The sequence below is a fragment of the Lissotriton helveticus genome, chromosome 1_1 (assembly GCF_964261635.1).
Source record: "Lissotriton helveticus chromosome 1_1, aLisHel1.1, whole genome shotgun sequence".
NCBI classification, from domain to species: domain Eukaryota; kingdom Metazoa; phylum Chordata; class Amphibia; order Caudata; family Salamandridae; genus Lissotriton; species Lissotriton helveticus.
In genome coordinates, this window is record NC_136057.1 from 394,843,641 (window position 1) to 394,867,664 (window position 24,024).

Here is a 24,024-nt window from a genome sequence, read left to right on the forward strand (position 1 = left end):
AAATTAATCAACACCTTACATGCAAATCTGATTTTGCAGTATATGTGATCACTTGCAGCTGCAATCTAAAATATGTAGGGAGCACAAAAATACCAGCTCATAAGAGAATTCTTCAACACATCCACGCTATTTGCAACAACAATGAGAATTATCCAGTTGCCAGGCATTTCAAACTGTGCCGTAATAGCGATCCTAAACATCTGAAATATTATGTTATTGAGGCCATACCACCGCAAAAAAGAGGAGGTGACAGGGAGTCTAAATTAAGGAGATTAGAAACTACTTATATCCTGCAATTTGACTCTAAGCATTCAAATGGGCTGAATACTATGGAAGACCTGTACACTTTCTTATAATATTGTAGGTCACTTAGCTATGTGGAAGGAGAGTAATTGTTTATTGATTCGTATGATATGCCAAAGATGAGATACAAGATGATTTATGTTGTAATACAGAATGTTCATTTGGTCCACCTGATGTGAAGTTCTAATTCGTGTAGAGGAACTTTTAGGATAGTGTTATTTACATATTTATGGTATTAAGGATTGATTTTAGAAATCACTAAGGAGAAAGTATAATTTTATACTTCTGGATATTTATAGTGATTTTTATTGAAGGATCAACCTGAAATGTGAATGTATTTATTACTGTCCTGGAGCTGTTTTGCACGTTAAAACTTCATAGCAATTTTGCACAACAATGATAGTCACCTTGCTGACCACCAGAAATTTCTGAGTGGTTTTCAAGTCTAATAATTTATTCACTTGAAACAAATTGCACTGATTTTGGTTATACGCTTGGATACATTTTATGGATTGTACAAAGTTGGAAACAAGTATATTATGCATTTATGCTGGTATTTTAGTGTGATATATTGATTTTCACAACAGGATTTCTTGTGTACAAATTTAGAGGAATTAAGAAGCTTTGGGGTCATAATTTTTACATTATGTTTTATTAGACCTGAAAAAAGCACTTATACTTGGAGTTTTTCTTCTATGTCTATGTAATGGTTGCACTGCCTAGCACTTTGAGAAGCGAGAAAAAATTCCAATGAGTTGTCATGTGATCAAGGGAGGGAGCTCCCGAAACGCGTAGTGGCGGCACTGGTGAAATAAAAATATTGCACTTTAAAATTGTGTCCACGCTCATCTGTTCGTGAGCAGAAGTGAAGGCGGGTTTTGGAGTGATAGATATATATATATATATATATCTTATTTCTACACGAAAAGTCAACGGTCCCTGTGGGTTGGGGTAAAATTATAAGAGGATCCCTTCTTTTCAAAAGTCAGTAAGTACTGCTTGTATATGGAAGACCTCTTGCTATCAAAGAGGCAAACTATCCTTAACAGCTATCTGCAGACACGTTTCGACCTACCTTAGATGAAAGTCTTACTCAGGGTGGAAATTTTAGAGATGAGACACTAAATACAAAATGTTTTAACAGCCTAACTTTCAACCAATTTGCATGACTAGTTTCAGAACGGGAGTTATTTTATATACCTTACTGTTCCCTATGGAGAGTTTCTCAATGCTAGAAAATGTGGAGCCTCTTTCTACCAGTTTTCCTGTTGGGACCGAAAAAGTCGAAAGATTTTGTAAAGCCCTTGATTAAGAGCAGGAATCGCACTCTACGCAGGAATCCCAGCCAAACACATCCAAAACGCCTCTGCCCGACTGATCGTCAACGTCCCCTGCCGCAGCCACATCACCCCCCACTTGAGAGACCTACACTGGCTCCCCGTCGACTAGAGGATCACCTTCAGGCTCCTCACCCACACACACAAGGCACTCCACAACACCGGACCAGCCTACCTGAACAGCAGACTCAACTTCTACTCCCCCACCCGACAGGTCCGCTCCGCCAGCCTCGCCCACGCTGCTGTCCCCCGCAACCAACGAATTACCTCCGGCGGCAGTTCCTTCTCCCACCTCACCGCCAAGACCTGGAATACCCTCCCTACCCACCTACGGCACACCCAAGACCTGCTCGCCTTATTTATTATTTATTTATTTTTAACATTTGTATAGCGCGGCTGTCACCTCACAGGCATCCTGGCGCTGAGATAACTCCAGAGGGGGGAAGCACGGGGGCAGCAGAAAAATGGCCAGCAGGTCAACATTTAGGAAACAGACAGGTTTTGACCCGTTTCCTGAAAGGGAGGAGTTCCTTCATTTGCCGGATATCTAGAGGCAAGCTGTTCCATAGTTTAGCAGCCGCAACTCTGAAGGATCTACCTCCGGTCCTAACTTTTTTAAATCTCGCCTTCAGAAGGCTCCTCAAGACCTGGCTCTTCGAGCAGTAGCAGCTCGCCCTCCCCCAGCGCCTTGAGACCCTCACGGGTGAGTAGCGCGCTTTACAGGTACTCTGATTGATTGATTGATTATTGTATTATTGAAAATTGTCCTGAATAATTACCTTAACTATATGGTGTGCAGGAGTTTTCCTTACTTTTTGACAGAGTCTTTGACAGAGAGCTTTACCTCTAATTGGATCTCTTGAAACACATATGGGTCTGAATTTATATACTAATGGTGCTCCCTTGTGAGTGTGAGCTTAAGAGAATGGTGTCATTTGTGTAATATATGAATTACAGTTACTCATCCAAAAGCTTTGGTGGATGGTTCACCGTCAGCTTCAATATTATGCCTAGATCAATCATTAATAAATTAAATAAAGTAGGAGAAAATATACCCGTGTAAAAGTTTTAATAAAAGGGCCCTAGGACATGGATATCCCGAGAATGTTTTTAACCATGTCCTAGGGCCCTCTTATTAAAACTTTTACAGGGGTTATTCCTAGAGGCATTTTTAACTCATAACTTCACTTTCACATAGCACCTCACTTTCCTAACACAAACAACCTGCTCCGCTGTAACTCAGGCGTTGAAGCACAGCTGGATTGCGCTAGGTGATCCAGCTGGGCCCCGATGATGAAGCATACCACCTACGAGGTAGGTGGGTGAGCAGTTTCCTAAAACTATTTGCAGTTGTTTTTGCTCCTTCTGAAGGTTTTTGGTCAGGACCGTGGACCTGAAAACCTCAAGAAAGACTTGTCCATTTTGTTTGTTCATATACTACTTAGGGAGGAGGACAAGTTAACTGTTTCCTTACTCTCCAGTTGTTTCAATATGCCTAGTTTAAAGGACAGCAACATCTTATTTTCCTCCATGAAATCTCAAGAGCAAGAAGATTGTTATTGAGTAGCTCTTCTCACAGCAGGTAATGAAATTATCAAAAAATGCATATAGTTTCTGCTTCGGCCCCCTGCATCCTAAACTCTGCTCAAGCAATTCTGGACAAAGAAATTAGGAATACAAGTGCAGAATCTTTATACAGAGCCCCACAGGAACAAGAATCTTGAAGTCTGGGATGGATGTGTCCAGTGCAGTGCAAAATGAAGAAAAAATATCCCATTATATCTGCAGGTTTTATAAACCTTTTCACATAGAAAATAATATGTTAATATTTTGTCCTTACTATTGGAAGAAGTACATTTTAACGCATACCATTCTTATGTGCAGCTACGTGAAATGTTCTTTATTATGAATAATATTCTGTAAGTGACATGAAACTCTCATCAACTTTGAGACTCATCTCCACAAGATAGGCCATCACCTTCAATGTTTAAGTCATAATAGTCACTGTTTCCACGTTTCTGCCCCACAGTTCTACAATGTGAAGCCATTTTTCAAAGATTTCTAAATGTGGCCAACGTTTCACATTCTATATTCATAATGCTAATCTTTTTCATAATCACATTAATATCTTCTTGTGCTCACCAGAGGCTCAAAGTAAGGGAGAAGCGAGAAAATCAAGATGCCACCCACTTAGAACTAGACAGTATGATCATCCACTCTTACATCCACCCATCTGTTCATCCTCCCATTCTATCATCCACACTCTATTCTTGCAAGCTGTTTCCCCTTTCAATCTGTTTACTCTTTCATCAATCCTATCACCATTCCATCCATTCGCTGACCATTCCATCAATCTTAACAATTCATCAATATTTTCCTCATTCCATCCAGCCAATGGTCATTGTTTTCATCCATCCATAAATCAATCCGTCATCTATCGGCCCAGCCATTGTTTCATATATTGTTTCATTGTTCCTTCTAGTAATTTTTCCATACATGCATTCATCGCTCCTTATCTCCTTCCTGCCATTGTTCTTTTTTACCTTTCCTGCCCACCTTTCACATATCCTTTATGTCTCATACCTCCCCTTTTCATTTTCTTATTTTGCCATTTCTCTCTTCCTTTTCCCCTGCATACTTGCATGTTTTCGACTTCCAGTCTTCCTTTCTTTAATAATGTTCTTTTTTTTTCTCTTACCTTTCTGCCCCCTCTCTCTCTCACTTGATTTGCTGCCTTTTCCATTTGCCATCATTTCTTTCTCGGTCTTCTTAAATTAACATGGCTCACTTAGCAGCCCATGAGCCTCTCCTCTCGGTCCTGATTTGGTATTAATGTTATTAGGAGATTTCACCTTCTGAATCAAGAAATTATCTTTTTGGAGGGGCGCTTTACCAGGCAATGGGACCTAGTGAATAACCACCCATTAGCTGCCAAAGCTGAGGGTTGACAACGCTACTGGCTCGGAGAATTAACTAATATCTCTCAATTTACACCTGCTAAGAGCTCCTACGGCATTTCTATTGATAGCGGATGAAATCACAGCATGATCTAACATAACCATATAGTAATGTATGTATGCATATATGTGCTGTGTTTCTAGAGCGCAAACCTAGGTTGAGAGCAGCTGCACGCTTAACAGGGGGCTTGGGCAGATACAGCTATAAGGGGAAGATCAACAACAGACTGTAGTGTCTGGGGCAGTGCTCCATGAGGAGTTGTGTCTTCAGCTTTCTTTTGAAGTGTGATGTATAATGTTTGTTAAATAATGTTTTCAGTTCCTGTGCATTACTGAGCACTATACATAATAAGCGCATGCTTGTACAATCTAGATACTATTATCTTGCTCATGCTTCAACACTAATATATTTTCAGTTACCATATGGCTGAACATTTTAATGTTCTCTCCCACTGGTTTCGGCAGGGATGCCTATAGTTGGAGCGAAAGATATTTTCAATGATTTATTCAGGAATTCACCTCCTGCAGTTCTTTCTTAGATGTTTCAAAGGTGACAATATATAGAGAATTTTGAAGTGGGCACTTAACCTCAAAACATCTCAAGTCTATGCCTTCTCCCTAGTTGTCAATACAAAAAACGGGCTTATCCAGTTGAGGATTCACGTTCAGTCCGAGCTCTCCTCAAATATTATTAAAACATAATGCTAATAGGCCTAAGACTCGGATAAAACTCAGCCAGTATTATCCGAGTGCTGTGGTTACAAATGAGCGCAGAATCAATCCGATCCAGTCCAAAATTAAGGTTCTCAGCACCCTTTCTCAAGATAAAGTGGCCCAGGTGTCAATGCGAGGGTTGATCTTGTTCCACAGATGTTATGGTGTTTAACCATTTGACCACCAGTTACATCTTATTACTAAAAATGAATTCTACTGTTATCGTTTCGGTCTTCAATCTAGTGCTTTCTGAAATATTGGTATTTCTACATGCTGAAGGATCATTATTGAGGGATGCACTTGATCTATAATTCCATTTTTGTGAAAACCCTATGGTTCAAGCTAAGGTTTGATTCTGGAAAAAAAGGTCGATACTGCAGACAGTCATGCTTCTGGTACATGACAAAAGAAAACACTGAATATTGCAGTCTTCTGGCACTGATAAGAAAATACATGTTTAGGGGTACATGATCAACATCCCAAACTCTGGTGCACTCAGAACTGGTAAGGAAAGGCTACTGCAATGAATATGCTATGCTAAAAGACTTCAGCCCGGACGGTGACATGGCCTACCTACCAGCCAAGCCCTCTTATGCATACTTTGTTAATTGCTTGTGCAGGCAATGAACAATCTAAGAGATATGACAGCCTAGCCCAGAAGAAAGACCTGATCTAATTTTGTTAAGGCTCGGACAGTTGCCTTTTTTAACTGTATCCGGCATGGTAGGGACTAACAAGAATGAGTTTATTCACCATCTCTGAAGAGTAAAACTAAAATGCAGATAATTTTGAGATGTGTTGTGCCTCCTTCATCTAGTTCAATCAATCAGGATTCGTATAGCAGGGCTGCATCACCTGTGAGGGTCATGAGGCGCTGGGGGATTACGCTCATGCTGCCTGTAATCCAATTGGTTAAACATCCAGGTCTTGAGGTTCTTCCTGAACAGCTAGGCCGATGGGGAGGCTCTGCGGTGCAGGGGGATGTTGTTCCAGGCCTTCGCCACCAGGTGGGAGAAAGAGCTGCCTCTACTGTTCGTCATGAGGATGCGTTGGGTGGCTTTTAGGGAGAGAAATTCTGACTGCAGTTTCCTAGCAGGTTGGTGTCGGAGTTGAGTTTGATTAATTACCAAAAAATGAGGAGGTCTCCTTCTAAATCCAATTGGGGACAAGGAGAAATAAGTATACAAAATGAACAGGTCCCTCTATTTCCAAAGTGGAAAAAAGCTATTTAGGCTTCCACTAGTTACTCAAGAACCCATTAGTGCCAGTCTCACATATGATAGATTAATTATTAAAACAATATCGCATGAAAACACTACAAAATTAAGAAAAATTGTACAATTTATTCATAGAAAACAATATTTTACACAAGAAAAAGTGCCATACAATACAGATAAAAAGTTAAAAGTGTGTCAATCCACACAGGAAGCAATAAAAGTGCAAGTTGTCAACGCAGCGTTTCGGTATTTGTAATAACACCTTCATCAAGACAAAATTCTAATCAAGAAAAGAAACATACAATTAGTTACAAAAAACGTATACTTCTTTTTTTACATTTTTCATTCAACTCACAAACCATATTTACAATATACATAGTCTAAAACATAATCATAGCAATACTATTAGGCACTCTTTGACACTCTTTATATGTAAGAACAAATGGTTCTCGGAATTGAGTATTGTGGAGCCATTGAAAATCTACATAAATTATTTGAGAGAAACATTAACTTGTTGTATCAGAAAGAAATTTGGATTTCTGGTACGCATACCTTATAAAAGAGTAGAATTTATCAACCTCTGTAATCAATTTGAGGATTATATCATCTTCTAACCATCTCTTCTTCGATGGATTAGATGTTTCTGCTAGATTGCGATATTCTGGTTGTACTTTCCGAATTGTCAACCCTTTTAAATAAATAATTAGATTCATCAATTTATTGTCTCGACCCTTCATTATGGGCATATTATGCTCTCATCATCAATATACATTAGAATGGTTACCTTCAGCTTTCTTGATATATGTATTCTCTTTTGAGGACAAGGGAGCCACCGAGGTCTGGTGATCAATAGTTCATCACTATTTAAAAACGAATAGATAAGATTTATCTATCAGTTCTAATTTTTGCTCTTTCGTTTGTTGTATGAATGACAATTAAATCGACTTACCCACTGTTAATAAATTTAAACCTTAGAAGATGCGCGTGACTGGATATCCTGATAATCGCGCTGATTTCTTGTCTCTGGTATGTGGTTTGTCTTCTTTAGGTGGTGTATTTTAATTACCCGGCTGGATGGAACAAAAATGAATGCGTTCATATAAGAGTAGAATTAGACTCTTCAAGTTCAAATTTATACTAAGGAATATTTTTTCTTAAAAGGATAGTTACTTTGTATCTAATGTTATTAACCTTTCTCATGCTGGCGTCTTGGATTCGGTTTATATTTATCTCGCATTGATGTAGGGTAAAAGTAATTACACTAGTCACTTGTATGTGCTGCCACAGTTAGTTGCCTCGCAAGCCCTGTCTCGTATCTAGTGATAAATCGATGGAATGTTGCTTAATGTTTCTCTATAGTGTTCTCTAAGGTCTACGTATAAACCCCACGAGTCATGCTGTAGTCTATTAGGTGGTTTTATGCTGTTGCATTGATCAACTATGTAATGCTGGTTGTCGTATCTTTTATAACCTTTAAAATGGGCAATTCGACTTGCACTATGCCAGTTTAATTATTCTGTGCACAACATGCCCTCTACTTTTACTGCATTTTATTCCCACATCGTGTACTAGTCTATTCGATGGTAGTGATCGGCTTTAAAGTACTGGTTATCCTATCTGTTATATCCATTAAGAAAAAACAGTTCATCGACCACTGTGCTAGTTTGTGTTATTCTGTACAGAGCGTACCCTCGGTGACTTTTCAGCAAATCTGTCGGTTTCTCTATCTCTTCAGCAATATTATGAGAGTATAAAGGTAATAATTGTAGAGAGGTAGTATTCGCCTGCATACCTAGCAATGGACGATAATCCCTGGCTTTGACTAACCTGTATCGGGAAAGTCTGCCTCCCTGCTGCGCTTGTCGCTCTTTCGTTCTTAGTGGAATAGTGAGCTCGTTTAGTCAGGTATTTTTATATCCATCCTGCGAGGGCTGGCTGAAAGATCGTTTAAAGCCCGCGAAAAATTAGAGCGCGAGGTCCTTTCATGATCACGTCAGTTCCGGAGCGACGTTTTTAGAAAACTACTGTGGTAGTTTAATGTCATTTTCAATTGCATTTGTATCATACGCTCCCTCCTAGCTTTATTTAAACAACACCTCCTACTGCTATATATTTAGTGTTGTTTCTTTTCCGCCCTGAGTTAAAATGAGTCTGTTTGGAAATAATTTTTAGTTGGTAATCATGAATTAATAAATTAATAAACTAGGACCCCCAACCTAAATGTTTAAGAGACTGCCCTTATGAGTTCAATGTATTCAATAATTATCCCATCTCTCTTATTTGGATTAAGTTCTCTTGGCTGTCATATTGGAATGGGGCTAAATCAAACGGCTCCTTATGCGCATGTGATCTCGCGTGATGACGGATAAACTAAGAACTACTCTAGTAGTTTTCTGATTAGTTGAGTTTGAGGCAGTTGTTGTTCATCCAGCCAGCCACGTCTTTCATGCATATTTGAAACCGGTCATTGGTGGCCATTGGTCAGGGAGAGGATGAGTTGGGTGTCGTCGGCGTAGGAGATGATGTTGTGTCTGTGGCTCTTGACTATGTTGGCCAGGGGTGTCATGTATACGTTGAAGAGGCTTGGGTTGTGGGATGAGCCTTGAGGGACACTGCAGCTGATGTTCTAAGGGAGCGAGGAGTAGGGAGGGAGGATGACCTTCTGCATTCTTTCTGTGAGGCAGGATGCGATCCACTTGAGGGCTGCTCCTTGGATTCCAATCTGGTGGAGTCTGTCGATCAGTGTGTAGTGGGATATGGTGTCAAACGCTGATGAGGGGTTGAGGAGGATCAGGGATGTTGTTTCTCTGTGATATAGCAGCATTCTGATGTCGTACGTGGCTGTGACTAGGGCTGTCTCAATGCTGTTGTTTGCTCTGAAGCTGGATGGGGAGGGGTCCAGATGGTTGTGATTCTCCAGATATCTTGTGTTTCTTGATGACCTTGGCTGGTAAAGGGAGCAGGGAGATGGGTTGGTATTTCTTAGGTTCTACTGGGTCACAGATGGCTTCTTCAGCAGTGGCTTCACGTCGGCATTCTTCCATTTCTGGGGAAAGGGGGCCATGATAATAGAGGAGTTGGGGACCTTGTTGAGTTCTTTCCTGATGAGTTGATTGCTGAGGTTGAAAGTATGGTGTGGGTAGGGGTCTGCTGGGGCTCCAGAATGGAGATCTCATGAAGGATGCCCTTTCCTTCTTGGTGAGGGAGCTCTACAAGATGAGCTGGTGTGGGTGTGGGTCGGTCACCGTAATGCGGTTGATGCTGTCCTTGGCGGGGGTTGGAGTGTGAAGTCATGATTTGGTGTTGATTATGAAGGGGAAAAAAGTCCTAGAGGGTGTCGCAGAGAGCTCACAAGGGTGTGATGTTGTTTTCGGTTGCTGAGCAGTTGGTGAACTCCTTGACTATGATGAAAAGTTCCTTGCTGTTGTTGGAGCAGCCCTTGATGTGGGTGACTAGGGTGGAAGTGTTCTTCAAAAGGTGGTAGTATGGGTTGAGGGCACCTTTGAAGTGTTTTCAGTCTTCAAGGGTTTACTGGCATGCCATCTTCTATCCTGTTTTGGAACCAGTTGGGGTGTCATTTTTGTTTCTTCAGGTTGGTGAGTTCCCTGGGTGTGACTTCGTCAGCGCTTGCCATTATCCAGTTCGCAAAATTGTCCGCCGCTTGTTCTGTGTCTTCTGTGGTGGTGGGTAGGCGGGAGATGAAGGTGTTGGTACAACATTGTTCTGATACCCTTGCCCAGCTGCTCAGTGTCTTGATAATGCTGGAGGCAGGGGTGTTGGTGGTTTCGAGATGACAAAGTGGGCGCAGTGGTGGTCGGTTCAGGTGAGCTCCTCTGTGTGGGTGTATTTTACTCTGTTGCTGTCTGAGAAGATATGTTTGAGCTAGTGTCCAGCAGTGTAGGTGGGGTCAGTGACCAGCTGTTTGAGTACTGAATATAGTTCTCTATATTAGAAGATTTTGTCTGATCATCGGCAGCTGATGATGATGAATGTTACAGTTATGTATAAAGGAAGCAGCTGCACCAATTCTTCCATGAAAACCCTCTGCAAGATGTTGGGTAAGGTCCACATTATACTCTCCTTTTTTTTCTAAAGTAAAAGTATATTCTTCTGCTTGGATCTTCTAAAAGATCCTTCTCCTCAGTCCAATGCATCGCGGTGAGTGGTTCAGGTTCTCAGGGCCATAGCCCTTTAGTCTATGAGATAATGTCTATGAGATAATGTAGGCATCCATAAATTCTTCTGGAAGCTAGTACTGCTCTCACCTTGTACTAATTGAGGTCATTCACTAGGAAGGGAAACAATAGTAGAGCCAGCGTTGCTGTCTCATCCGCTAAAGGATTTACTATGCCTATGATAACTCAGGGCCTCATTTACCAGGATTGACACTTGTCAGGCAAGTTCAAATGAAGATTTTTTGTTGATAACTGTACATAGTGGTCTGCTTACAGTGTTGTGATGGACAACTGATCTATATCTGAATTGATAGAATCTGTATATTTTTCTTTTTGTAGATATTGTTGGGCTGAGAAAAAGATAACAAACAGCTGTTAGTGATGATCATTCACTGAAGGGACAAAGATGTTTATAATTTCATTCCGGGGAGGGGAGGGGGTCATTCTTTGGTGCAGCCCCATGAGGCAAAATAATTGTAGAACGCTTTTTGAAGAGTGTGAGGTGCTATTATATTAAATATTCTCTAAACCTAGTGCAGCTACCAAATACTCAAATATTGAGAATTATAAAAGACTGTAGATTTTCCATGGATTGATGTCTGTATTTTGGTTGCCTATCCATTTGAAGATGCTATGGTGTAGAAAGACTTGGGTTGATGTCCAGGGATACAAATTAGGAACCATTTTAGATGGACAGCAACTCATGCAAGGACACTATCTGTTAGCTGAATATGTGGGGTGGGGTTCTTGAAGTGCATAGTCTTTTTAAGTGCACAAAGTGAAACGACGTTTGTTAAATAGTTGATCGTCACCAGAATGGTGGTACAACCCTGTCTCTGGGTACTTCAGCCACGGAGTACATGACTATGTTATGCAAAGTCTTGGAAGAATGGATTTGTTATTTTCGAAACAGTACTATTATGCCAAATAGGATGCGGAGGTCCATGATTTTACGGAAGGCAACTGGGTGAGGATTTTATCTCAGAGTTTTATTTTAAAATGTAGATCCAGGTTTGGGAGGTCTGTTAAAGTTGTGAGCAATAACAAGCATATTGTTGGCAAGTAGGGAGGTAAATTATACAATATGGGGAAAGCATCTAAATGAGAAGTTTGATGTCTCAAATTGAATCTGTTTTCCAACAGCAACTGAAACTCATCCTCCTCAACAAATACTTTAACCCACGCGCTAACTGAATTGTGTTCCAATGCCCCACTCTCTCTAGGACTAGACCCTTTGTGACAGTCGACTGATTGTTTCAGCTGTCTAATATGTCATTTACCCCTTTAACTCATGCTATTCTAATTTTCTGCATACTTTAACCATCCTAATTGCCTAACGATTCTCTTTGTCTCTCTTTATGCGTGTACTTACTTAAGTTACCTGCTGAACCTAAGTGTGTCACATTATATGTAAAGTAATTTTTTTCATCTTCATCTTATGTAAAGCGCTCTGATACCTTTGGGTCTAGTTAGCGCTATATAAAACCTATAAATAAAAACAGTACTTTATGGATCATCGACATAACAAAGCAGAGTTGAATTTCCTTGAAATGTTAAGCAATGAGTCTGGTCAGGATGATGAGAACTCTTATTGAAAAATTCTGAGGGATAGAAACAAGCTCTCTTGGAGGGTGCTGCAATATGTATTTTTTTATTATGGGTACAGATGTGTTATGTTATAATTCTATGCGTTTGATTGTAATGGTCTGTATGTGAAAGACTTCGATCGAATATACCTAGTAGGGCTTCCTAGTAAAGTATCTTCGCCCTGAATGGAGTTTTTGATTTGGGATAGCAATACGACTCTGTGGATGAGCAAACTACCATTAAGGGTTTGAAGAATGGTGCTGTTGGGTCTCCCAACATTAAAAAGGACTTGGAAAGCACAGTACAGTAAGAAAACAAGTTACTTACCTGTAACTTTGTTCCCCAGTATTGGTACTTTCATAGATTCCCATGCTTTGTATCATTCCCCCGTCATCGGAATGGGAGCCTCGGTAATAGAAACATACCATAGCAGTAGGTACAAAAGTGAAAGACAGGTCTAGGCCTCATCTCATTTTGTAGCCTATCCGCCTCTTTTTGTAAAAGAGACCACAAAAATTGTAACAACCAATCAGAGTAGCCTCACCCCATAGAACCCTCCTGAGAGAGCCTCAGATTTTCGTAGCCGTTGTGTAAAAGTAATTACATTTACTGAAGGCTGAGCTTTCCCAGGGGAGGCGGGTGGGCGTATGGGAATCTATGAAAGTACCAATACTGGGGAACCAAAGTTACAGGTAAGTAACTTGTTTTCTTGCCCCAGTATTATACTTTCATAGATTCCCATGCTTAGTATCAGAGTAGCTAGCAGTAAGCCACAAATGCACATTTTGTTACATGCATATCAGCATAACACAGTATAAGCATTATCATCAAATACAAATGTGCAATAAAGGAAGGAGGGATAGAAGGGAAAGCTCACCGCTCACTGGAATAAATTCCTCAGGACTGCTTGTCCGACTGCTGTATCACTCCTTGTGGAGGAATCCAAACAGTAGTGTTTCGTGAATGAATGGGCACTGCTCCATGTAGCTGCCCTACAAATGTCCTTGATAGGGACACCATAGAACAGAGCCGTAGATGATGACACTGATCTTGTAGAATGAGCTTTGATCCGTCCCCTCAGCGGCTTTCCCGCTGCTTGATGACAGAAATGAATCGTGCTGGCAATCCAACGTGATATCCCTTGCTTTGACAGGGGCAAACCTTTCCTTGGAGCGCTAAAAGCGACAAAAAGTTGCGAAGTCTTCCTGAATTCTTTCGTACGTTGAAGATAAAACTTCAGGCATCTTTGGACATCCAAAGTGTGGAGAGATCTCTCCGCCAGAGATGAAGGTCGAGGAAAGAAAGTCTTTAGTACTATAGGCTCATTTAGATGAAAATCCGAAGGGACTTTTGGGATAAATTTTGGATTTGTCCGTAAGATCAAAGATTCTTTTTTGAACTGTAAGAAAGGCTCAACCATTGTGAGAGCTTGAAGTTCTCCAACTCTCCTGGCTGATGTTATCGCCAGAAGAAAAGCAATCTTCCAGGACACAAACTTCATGTTCGCTCTATCTATTGGTTCAAAAGGAGCCCTCATGAGATGGGCAAGGGCCAGGTTGAGTTGCCAAATTGGAGGAGGAGGTCTCACCGGAGGGAAAACCCTGAATAGACCCTTTAGGAATTGCTTGATCACCCTGGCGGACCAAAGAGAAGGTTAAATGAGAAGGGTTTGGAAGCGCACTCCTAATATTCAAACAAATCCACTTTAAACCAAAATTTTGTGAACAATATAGCTTACAATGGTGCCGCAGCGTAACACTTGCTGTCAATCAAGTGTGGAATCAGTACAAATCTAATGCTGCCAAAACTGGTAGACAACGCTGTGCACTGTGCATGAGTAGTCCTGTCGGGCTCTAATAATCCACTTGGTAAATAAACAAATCAATCATATATATACAATATTTTTCAAAAGAATGCTTATTATTCATCAACATTCATTTATATGTATGTTATACAGTTAATGTTGAACAAATGAATGTTCCATTAATATTTAGATCACAAAAAGAAACAACTGTTGGTCCATTAATACATGAATCCAATTGAATAATAATAAACAATGTTTTACAATCTAAACATAAATCAATACATTCTTGAAGATAACCATCTTTAAAATGCCCGATGCATTTCGGGACAGTGGTGTCACTTCTTCAGGGGCAATCTGTGGAAGAAAAACAATTTCTCAAAATTTTATATTGAAAATGTCAATACTATCAATGAAAGTGACTATGCATTAAGGCACACCTTGCATGGGTCGTGATTAGACGATATGCAGATGCTGTAATACTGTTATTAAAAACAAACCGTATGACTCAAGTGCTCGTGCACAAAATCAACCTCGAGGTGCACAGGAGAGGTGAAATCAATGAATCAATATCAAGAAGGTACCACGTGATAAAAGAAAATGGTGCAACTGATGAAGAATTTTCCCATAGACTACTCCCCGTGAATCCAGATGTTATAGAAAATGTAGATGAAATAAACAAGCTGAAAGAATATTACAATGGAAACTCAACTACCTGGATGGTGCCACGACCTGACAACTGTAAGAAAACCAACAACAACACACTTGTACGACCTTAAGCCAAGGTACCTCAGAAAAATAAAACATGAGCAGCAACACTTGAGTGTCCATATGGGACAAGACAACGCCTACCTGAAAGTATTCAATAATGGACTCTGTCCGGTAAAGGATGCTACTGTTATACTGTAAAATGCTGGAAAGGGCTGCAAAAGATAACAATACCAGCCTCTTAATATAATGATACAAAAGGCTGTGATGCTGATCAATGTGAGATTGAACCATTGTCATTTCTATCACTCACCCCCGCAGAGTCTCTTTTAAGTAACCTTCTTGCTCCTTCTGGTTATTTGTGAGATCTAATGTTCAGTCTTGCGTTAAATGAACCGCATCTGTAGACATGAATATAACGTTGCAGTCAAGAGTAATATAGCGTAACCTAACTAGCAGATAACAGTTTCGAAAGACCGTGAGGTTAAAAACTTACTCGTATTTCACGGTATATACTCCCAAAGTCAGAACATCTCTTGCTCGGTACCTCAATACACACGAGTGAACGGGACCCCGTCCAAGACTCGCGTTTACATGGAGATTAGCTCAAACATTAAAGAAGGACTAGTGCAATACGCGGGGGGCGCCATCTTGGAATGGGTTGAAATGCATGTTTGACGAACCGATGTATACACTAAGAATATACAGGCTAATAAAAACGGTTAAGGAAATAAACGGAACCTGATGGAAATAAGTGGAACCATTTAAAAAAAAAAAAGAAAAAAAAAAAGGCCTAACATTGGTAATATACAGGCTAGGTCGAAAATGAAAGAAAAATTAATGATATACCTTCCACAATGATGAACAAATGCAAGAATGAGACTGGCCAGACGGCACACACTAAAATATAAAGTAGAAAGATCTCTGCTGGTCACCCTATTCAGTGTGAGTGACCTGTAGAAAAATAGTGTAGGGGCTTCGATGCCTAATGATGATGGGAAATCCTCTAAATGGTACAGTGTCTGTGCACAGGTGTGCAAATCTGTGCAAAAGGAAAGCACAGGATATAAGAAAGTGTAAATACCAGTAACCCCAAAGAAACCCAAGGGTGCAAAATAGTGCCATGTGTATTGCTAAACTACATGATATCACAACAATGTTCATGACTATGCAATAAACAATAGGTGAAAGTAACAAGGACCCCCTGTTTGTGCAACAGAATATGTTATACAGGGAAATTAGACAGTGTGAAAAAAGGCATCAAAATTGATATCACCAGGGAGAAAACGACATATAGAAGGCACAACAATCAATTAAAAAGTACAAAATTTTGTTTTTTTTATTAAGTATATATACTCAGAATAAAAACATTTAAATTCAAATACAAAAACAGATAATACATTCGACCTATTCTAATTATAAAAAACAATAATTGACATACAAAGTAAAATAATCAATAACACAATTAATTATAAGTTCATAAAACAGTGGCAAACACTGTTTTATGAACTTATAATTAATTGTGTTATCTATATGTCGTTTTCTCCCTGGTGATATCAATTTTGATGCCTTTTTTCACACTATGCAATAAACAATAACATGACAAATGCAAATGCATAACATGAGACATGCAAATGTAAGAATCCACTGTGGTAAGTTACTGTTGAGGCAAACAGAAAACAGTCACGTCGACATCCTATAATTAGTGAAAATCCAATTTACAGAAAACAGCTCATATCAAAACGATCATTCAGCCCAATTGGTTGCATGGTTCCCAAGGATTGAATCCAATACAATTCACGTTGTACCAACAATTTGTTTACATCTATTCCTGGTTTGCTCTCAATTTGTTCAACAACTTGCACCCTGAGTTGGGAGATTGAATGTGTAGCTTCCTCCCAATGAACCGCTAAGCTAGCAGGGTGCGGAGAATCTGTTCAGATGCCAATGAATGTGACATTTGATTTCAAGACCTCACACACAAGTTTCAAAACAGAGGTTACCCTACACAGATCATTGACACTTGTCGTCAAAAAGCACTTACTAAAACTCGTGACCAGTGTTGACAAAAACAAACAGCACAGCCTAATACCCGAATGGTTTTTGTCTCGAAATTTTCAACTGCTTCTTATGCAGTTAAAAACATCATACATACACGGTGGGATTTACTCCAACATGAGCAGGATTTCAATGGAATTTTTTCAGAAAAAACCCTTTTTGCATACACTAAAGGTAGGAATCTTCTAACAATTTTGGCTAACCCCAATCAACAGAGGGTAGAACAGACAGAACAAGCACACTTAGGCAACAAAAGATGTAAAAGCTGCATTCACTGCAACAACATAACGGTTGGAGACACCTTGACACATCCATTATCTGGCAAAAAGATCAAATTAAGACACTCTTGCGATTGTAATTCTGTCAATATAATTTATTGTATAAAATGCCCATGTGGGAAAGCTTACATTGGCAAAACATCACGTAAATTGAGAGTAAGGATGACGGAACACAAAAGTAGGATCCGGACAAGTAACACATCATCTAGCTTAGCGGTTCATTGGGAGGAAGCTACACATTCAATCTCCCAACTCAGGGTGCAAGTTGTTGAACAAATTGAGAGCAAACCAGGAATGGATGTAAACAAATTGTTGTTACAACGTGAATTGTATTGGATTCAATCCTTGGGAACCATGCAACCAATTGGGCTGAATGATCGTTTTGATATGAGCTGTTTTCTGTAAATTGGATTTTCACTAATTATAGGATGTCGACATGACTGTTTTCTTTTTGCCTCAACAGTAACTTACCACAGTGGATTCTTACATTTGCATGGCTCATGTTATGCATTTGCATTTGTCATGTTGTTGTTTATTGCATAGTCATGAACATTGTTGTGATATCATGTAGTTTAGCAATACACATGGTACTATTTTGCACCCTTGATTTCTTTGGGGTTACTGGTATTTACACTTTCTTATATCCTGTGCTTTCCTTTTGCACACCTGTGCACAGACACTGTCCCATTTAGAGGATTTCCCATCATAATTAGGCATCGAAGCCCCTACACTATTTTTCTACAGGTCACACACACTGAATAGGGTGACCAGCAGAGATCTTTCTACTTTATATTTTAGTGTGTGCAGTCTGGCCAGTCTCATTCTTGCATTTGTTCATCATTGTGGAAGGTATATCATTAATTTTTCTTTCATTTTCGACCTAGCCTGTATATTAGCAATGTTAGGCCTTTTTTTTTTTTTAATGGTTCCACTTATTTCCATCAGGTTCCGTTTATTTCCTTAACCCCTTGGACGCTCATGACGAGCTCAGCTCGTCATGGAGTTTCCATTGATTTCAATGGAAATTCAATGAAGAATCTGAAAGTGCCTTAGCATCCAAGTGGTTAACCGTTTTTATTAGCCTGTATTTTCTTAGTGTATACATCGGTTCGTCAAACATGCATTTCAACCCATTCCAAGATGGCGCCCCCGCGTATTGCACTAGTCCTTCTTTAATGTTTGAGCTAATCTCCATGTAAACGCGAGTCTTGGACGGGGTCGCGTTCACTCGTGTGTATTGAGATACCGAGCGAGAGATGTTCTGACTTTGGGAGTATATACCGTGAAATACGAGTAAGTTTTTAACCTCACGGTCTTTCGAAACTGTTATCTGCTAGTTAGGTTACGCTATATTACTCTTGACGGCAACGTTATATTCATGTCTACAGATGCGGTTCATTTAACGCAAGAATGAACATTAAATCTCACAAATAACCAGAAGGAGCAAGAAGGTTACTTAAAAGAGACTCTGCGGGGGTGAGTGATAGAAATGACAATGGTTCAATCTCACATTGATCAGCATCACAGCCTTTTGTATCATTATATTAAGAGGCTGGTATTGTTATCTTTTGCAGCCCTTTCCAGCATTTTACAGTATAACAGTAGCAGCCTTTACCGGACAGGGTCCATTATTGAATACTTTCAGGTAGGCGTTGTCTTGTCCCATATGGACACTCAAGTGTTGCTGCACATGTTTTATTTTTCTGAGGTACCTTGGCTTTAGGTCGTACAAGTGTGTTGTTGTTGGTTTTCTTACAGTTGTCAGGTCGTGGCACCATCCAGGTAGTTGAGTTTCCATTGTAATATTCTTTCAGCGTGTTTATTTCATCTACATTTTCTATAACATCTGGATTCACGGGGAGTAGTCTATGGGAAAATTCTTCCTCAGTTGCACCATTTTCTTTTATCACGTGGTACCTTCTTGATATTGATTCATTGATTTCACCTCTCCTGTGCACCTCGAGGTTGATTTTGTGCACGAGCACTTGAGTCATACAGTTTGTTTTTAATAACAGTATTACAGCATCTGCATTTTCATCTAATCACGACCCATGCATGGTGTGCCTTAATGCATAGTCACTTTCATTGATAGTGTTGACATTTTCAAAATAAAATTTTGAGAAATTGTTTTGCTTCCACAGATTGCCCCTGAAGAAGGGACACCACTGTCCCGAAATGCATCGGGCATTTTAAAGATGGTTATCTTCAAGAATGTATTGATTTATGTTTAGATTGTAAAACAATGTTTATTATTATTCAATTGGATTCATGTATTAATGGACCAACAGTTGTTTCTTTTTGTGATCTAAATATTAATGGAACATTCATTTGTTCAACATTAACTGTATAACATACATATAAATGAACGTTGATGAATAATAAGCATTCTTTTGAAAAATATTGTATATATATGATTGATTTGTTTATTTACCAAGTGGATTATTAGAGTCCGACAGGACTACTCTTGCACAGTGCACAGCGTTGTCTACCAGTTTTGGCAGCATTAGATTTGGACCAAAGAGAAGGGCCAGAGGTTGTCCGTCTGTACCTCGAGATCGCTGCCAGACGCACTTTAATGGAAGAGTGTTGAAGACCTGATTTGGCCAAAGACAATATGTACGGTAAGATTTTATGAGGAGCCGAAGTAAAAGGATGAAGATTCTCCTTTTTGCACCATGTACAAAAACGCTTCCATTTTGCACGATAGGTCCTGTTTGTACTAGGAGCCCGAGCTTGAGCTAAAATGTCCTTGCAATCTTGAGGGATATCTAAAGCATTGAACTCCCGGTGCTCAGGAGCCAAGCTGTCAATTGCAGAGAGCTCGGGTCCGGATGCATTACTTGGCCCTGGGACATCGTCAGCAGGGTAGGAATTGGACGCAGGAGAGTTTGTTGATCCTGAGATAGAAGGAGGAGCTCTGTGAACCACAATTGGCGGGGCCAAGCTGGGGCTATTAAAATCATGGTGCAGGGTTCTGTCTTGAGTTTCCTCAGTATCCTTGGTATCAAAGGAATCGGTGGAAAGGCGTAAAGAAATGCGCCTAACCAGGCTATCGAAAAGGCATTCCCCAGCGACCCTCGACTGTGATACCTGCTTGCGTAGAATTAGCATTTCTTGTTCTGTGGAGTCGCAAACAGGTCTATAAGAGGAGTGCCCCAACAAAAGAATATTCTGTCGAGAGTCCTCTGATCCAATTCCCATTCGTGGGAGACTGACCTTAGGCGGCTCAATGAATCTGCCTCCACATTGAGAGAACCTGGTAGATGTTCTGCTGAGAGAGATATCTGGTGCTGAATAACCCATTCCCAGATCTCCTGTGCCTCTTTTGAAAGGAGTTTGGATTTTGTTCCGCCCTGCTTGTTCACATAATGCATGGCCGTCGTGTTGTCTGTCCGCACCAGGACTGTAGAATTTCGAATTTTTGGAAGGAAAGCTTGTAGAGCTAAACTAATCGGTCTCAGTTCTAGTAGGTTGATGTGAGAGGTGCGAAGCTCTGGAGACCAGCGATCGCTCACTTGAAGATCCTTTAACACAGCTCCCCAGCCTTCTAGAGAAGCGTTTGTGGTCAGGACTAATGGAGAGCGAGGAACCCTGAAGGAGAGACCTTCCTCGATATTGCTTGTTACAGTCCATCACCTGATCGCCTTCTTCATGACACGAGTAATCTTTATCCTGTCTTCGAAAGACCCCTCTGCTTGACGCCATTGCAAGTCTAGTTGTTCCTGCAGGGGACGCATGTGAAGCCTGCAGTGCGGATCAATGCAATGCAAGATGACATCGATCCTACAAGGGATTTGTACTGACGGACTGAAAGAGTTTGTTTTCTTCGAAAACGGTTGGCAGAAAGAATCAGTCTGTTCTGTCTCTCCTCTGAAGGGAAAGCTCTGCAAGGAGTTGTATCCAGAATGGCACCCAGAAATCTTGCCGACCTGGACGGAAGAAGGATAGACTTGCTTCTGTTTAGGCCTAGACCCAGATGACTGAAAAGTTGAATAAAATCCTCGACTGCTTTTGAGGCTGCTTGAGAGGTTGGAGTTTTTATCAACCAGTCGTCCAAGTAGGGAAACACCTGCAGAGACTGCCTTCTGAGAAAAGCTGCCACTGGTGCCAATACCTTTGTAAATATCCACGGTGCAGACCTTAGTCCGAAAGGTAGGACTTTGAACTGAAAGTGGCTCTTGGCTACTGTAAAGCGAAGATACCTCCTGTGGGACGGATGAATGGGAACATGAAAATATGCGTCCTCTAGATCTAGAGTTGCCATATAATCGCCAGGATTTAGGAGACGCAATATATCCTGGAGAGGAACCATCCGAAAAGAGAGTTTTATGAGATAGGTGTTGAGCTCCCTCAGGTCTAGAATTGGGCGCCACTTTTCTTCCATCTTGCGAACCAGGAAAAACCTGGAATAGAATCCTTTCCCTCGTTGGGTCTGAGGAACCGATTCTATCGCCCCTTTGATGAGCAGCTGTTGAACTTCGAGACGTAGAAGATTTAGATGTTTCGATTCCGTGGCGTGAGGAGCTCTGGATGGTGAAAATTCTTGAAACTCTAGTGTGTGGCCGAATTGTACGATGTTGAGGACCCACCGATCCGATGTAATAATTTTCCAGTTGTGGAGATATTCTGATATTCTGCCCCCCCACTGATGTTACTAGAGGGGAAGGAACAGTAGACAGAGCCATGAAGCCGCTATTGACATTTAGGAGTATCTCTCCCCTGACGTCCCTGTCGTCCTCTTGGTGGTTGGCGAGAGAAAGACGCCGATTGACCTTGGCGCTGTGAGTATTGGGGCTTGTATGACTGAGAGGACTGCGAGTAAGAAGAGTAGCGCTGTTGGTTGCCCCCTCTGTACGATGAAAAACCACTCCCTTTCGCACCCCTGAAAGGAACCTTGCGGTAATGCAATTCCTCCAAAAGCAAAGTTGGAGGCAAGGGTGTTACTCTGCGAGGAGATGTCATCTCTGGAGTAATCTGCTGGCTTTTAATAGAAACGTGGACCCTTTGAATCGTCGTCGATGAACTGATCGGAGAGATGGACCTCGTCGACGGTGGACTGATCGACACTATCCTCGATGTCATCATCGTCGACGTTGAAGATGTAAGCACCATCGTCGACGAGAAGGAAACAGGTACCTTAAACGTCGACAAAGATATCACTGCAGCTACCGTCGACGGTCCCGTCGATGGAGCTGTAACAGAACCCAAGTGAATTTAGGATGTCGTTGTCGACGTACCAGATATTTTCGTCGTCAATGGATGAGATTTCTTATCCGATTTTCCTTCCTGAGGGACAGAAGCAGGTTTTTTGAATACCTTCTCCTTATCAGATAGTGGAGAAGTAATAGAAGGGGTTTTCTGTACCTTCCCTTCTTTGATGACTGTGTCTCCTCAGTCCGTCCCAGCCTCTCCTTTACACCTCGGTGAGGAGATTGTTTGGGACTAGGCCTCTCAGACCTATCAGAGGTCACTTGCAGGGCCTTAACAGGGGGCTCAGAAGATGTTGAAGGGGAGGACATACCCCTTTTCTTGGATCTCCTGGAGGACGCAGCTGAGGAAGAGTCCTCACTGTCGGATGATAGAACCTCCTTATGAGACTTCATTTTCTGCAACCAGGTTAATAAGCGGCCTTCCCTGTCTCTCAAGGTCTTCGTAGAGAAAGTCCTGCAGATCTTACAATCTGTGGCCTTGTGATCCGGGTACAAGCAGTATATACAGTCCTTATGCTTGTCCTCAACGTATAGCCTCTTCTTTGAGCAGGTAGCACAAGCTCTGAATAAAGCCTTCTTCTCCTTATCAGACATATTAGAGTTGAAAAAGAAAAAGAAGAAAATTCCAAATCTGAAGAGAAATCTGAGCAGAGCTCAGTGGAGACTCCCTTAGCACAACGTGCAGTAGAAAATCTGAGGCTCTGAGGCTCTCTCAGGAGGGTTCTATGGGGTGAGGCTACTCTGATTAGTTGTTACAATTTTTTTGGTCTCTTTTACAAAAAGAGGTGGATAGGCTACAAAATGAGATGAGGCCTAGGCCTGTCTTTCACTTTTGTACCTACTGCTATGGTATTTTTCTATTACCGAGGCTCCCATTCCGACGACGGGGGAATGATACAAAGCATGGGAATCTATGAAAGTCCAATACTGGGGCAAGTTTGATGATGTCTGTTGCATGTGCTTTTTCATATGTTTTAGGAGATAAGAAACAAGATCTAGACAAGCCAGACAGGTATGTTAAGATTTGTGAACAAATAGAGGGGTCACCTCCTGCGCACAGGGGCTTGACTGGCTATCGTTAAGCACAGCATTAGAGCAGGATGCGGTTTGAAGATGACACGGTTCATAGGCACCACAGAGACATTGGTATTTGAAGATATGACAATGATGGGGGTCACCTACCTACCACTGGGTCGCGATTGGCCATAGTGGAGCACAGCATGAGAGCATGATGAATTCTGTAAAAATATACAGGTCACAGGCACCCCACGAATTGGTGTACTAGAGACTATGTACTTCACGGGTAATAGACGATCAGTAGATCATAACACATAATAGAATAAGCGCAGCGAACGTTACCGTATTGCATGGGTTTCCACTGAGTGACTTTCTGCCCCACAAATGGGATGTTTCCTAAGAGTGGGGAAACACAGTGGTGAAATGTGTCTTCACCAGTTTTGAATCATAGAAGTATAAACTATTGTTGATTTTGATGTTATGTTATTGTAGCCCTGAAGAATTCGCACGATACCGACTAACGACGAAACATGTGTTGGCTGGGCGTAAAAAATTAAAAGACAAAGAAAAAAACAAAAATCCCCTTGTCGTCTTGTTTGTGCAGTTACTGCTATATGTTTGTAATGTAAATTGATGTGTGTGCATAGGATTGTGATTTAGTA

General features: G+C 40.9%; 1 protein-coding gene across 5 annotated transcripts in view; it reads right to left on the minus strand.

Moving 5' to 3' along the window:
• Positions 1–6,640: 6,640 nt before the first annotated feature.
• LOC144809927 (myelin expression factor 2-like) overlaps positions 6,641–24,024 on the minus strand; it is a 102,309-nt gene continuing 84,925 nt past the window's right edge. For all 5 annotated transcript variants that reach the window (XR_013606870.1, XR_013606873.1, XR_013606872.1 and 2 more), the window contains 4 exons: positions 7,478–7,598; positions 7,313–7,388; positions 7,081–7,216; positions 6,641–6,808 (listed from right to left, as the gene is read on the minus strand). The gene's annotated coding sequence lies outside the window, so the exon portion shown is untranslated. The remainder of the gene's footprint in view (positions 6,809–7,080; positions 7,217–7,312; positions 7,389–7,477; positions 7,599–24,024) is intronic.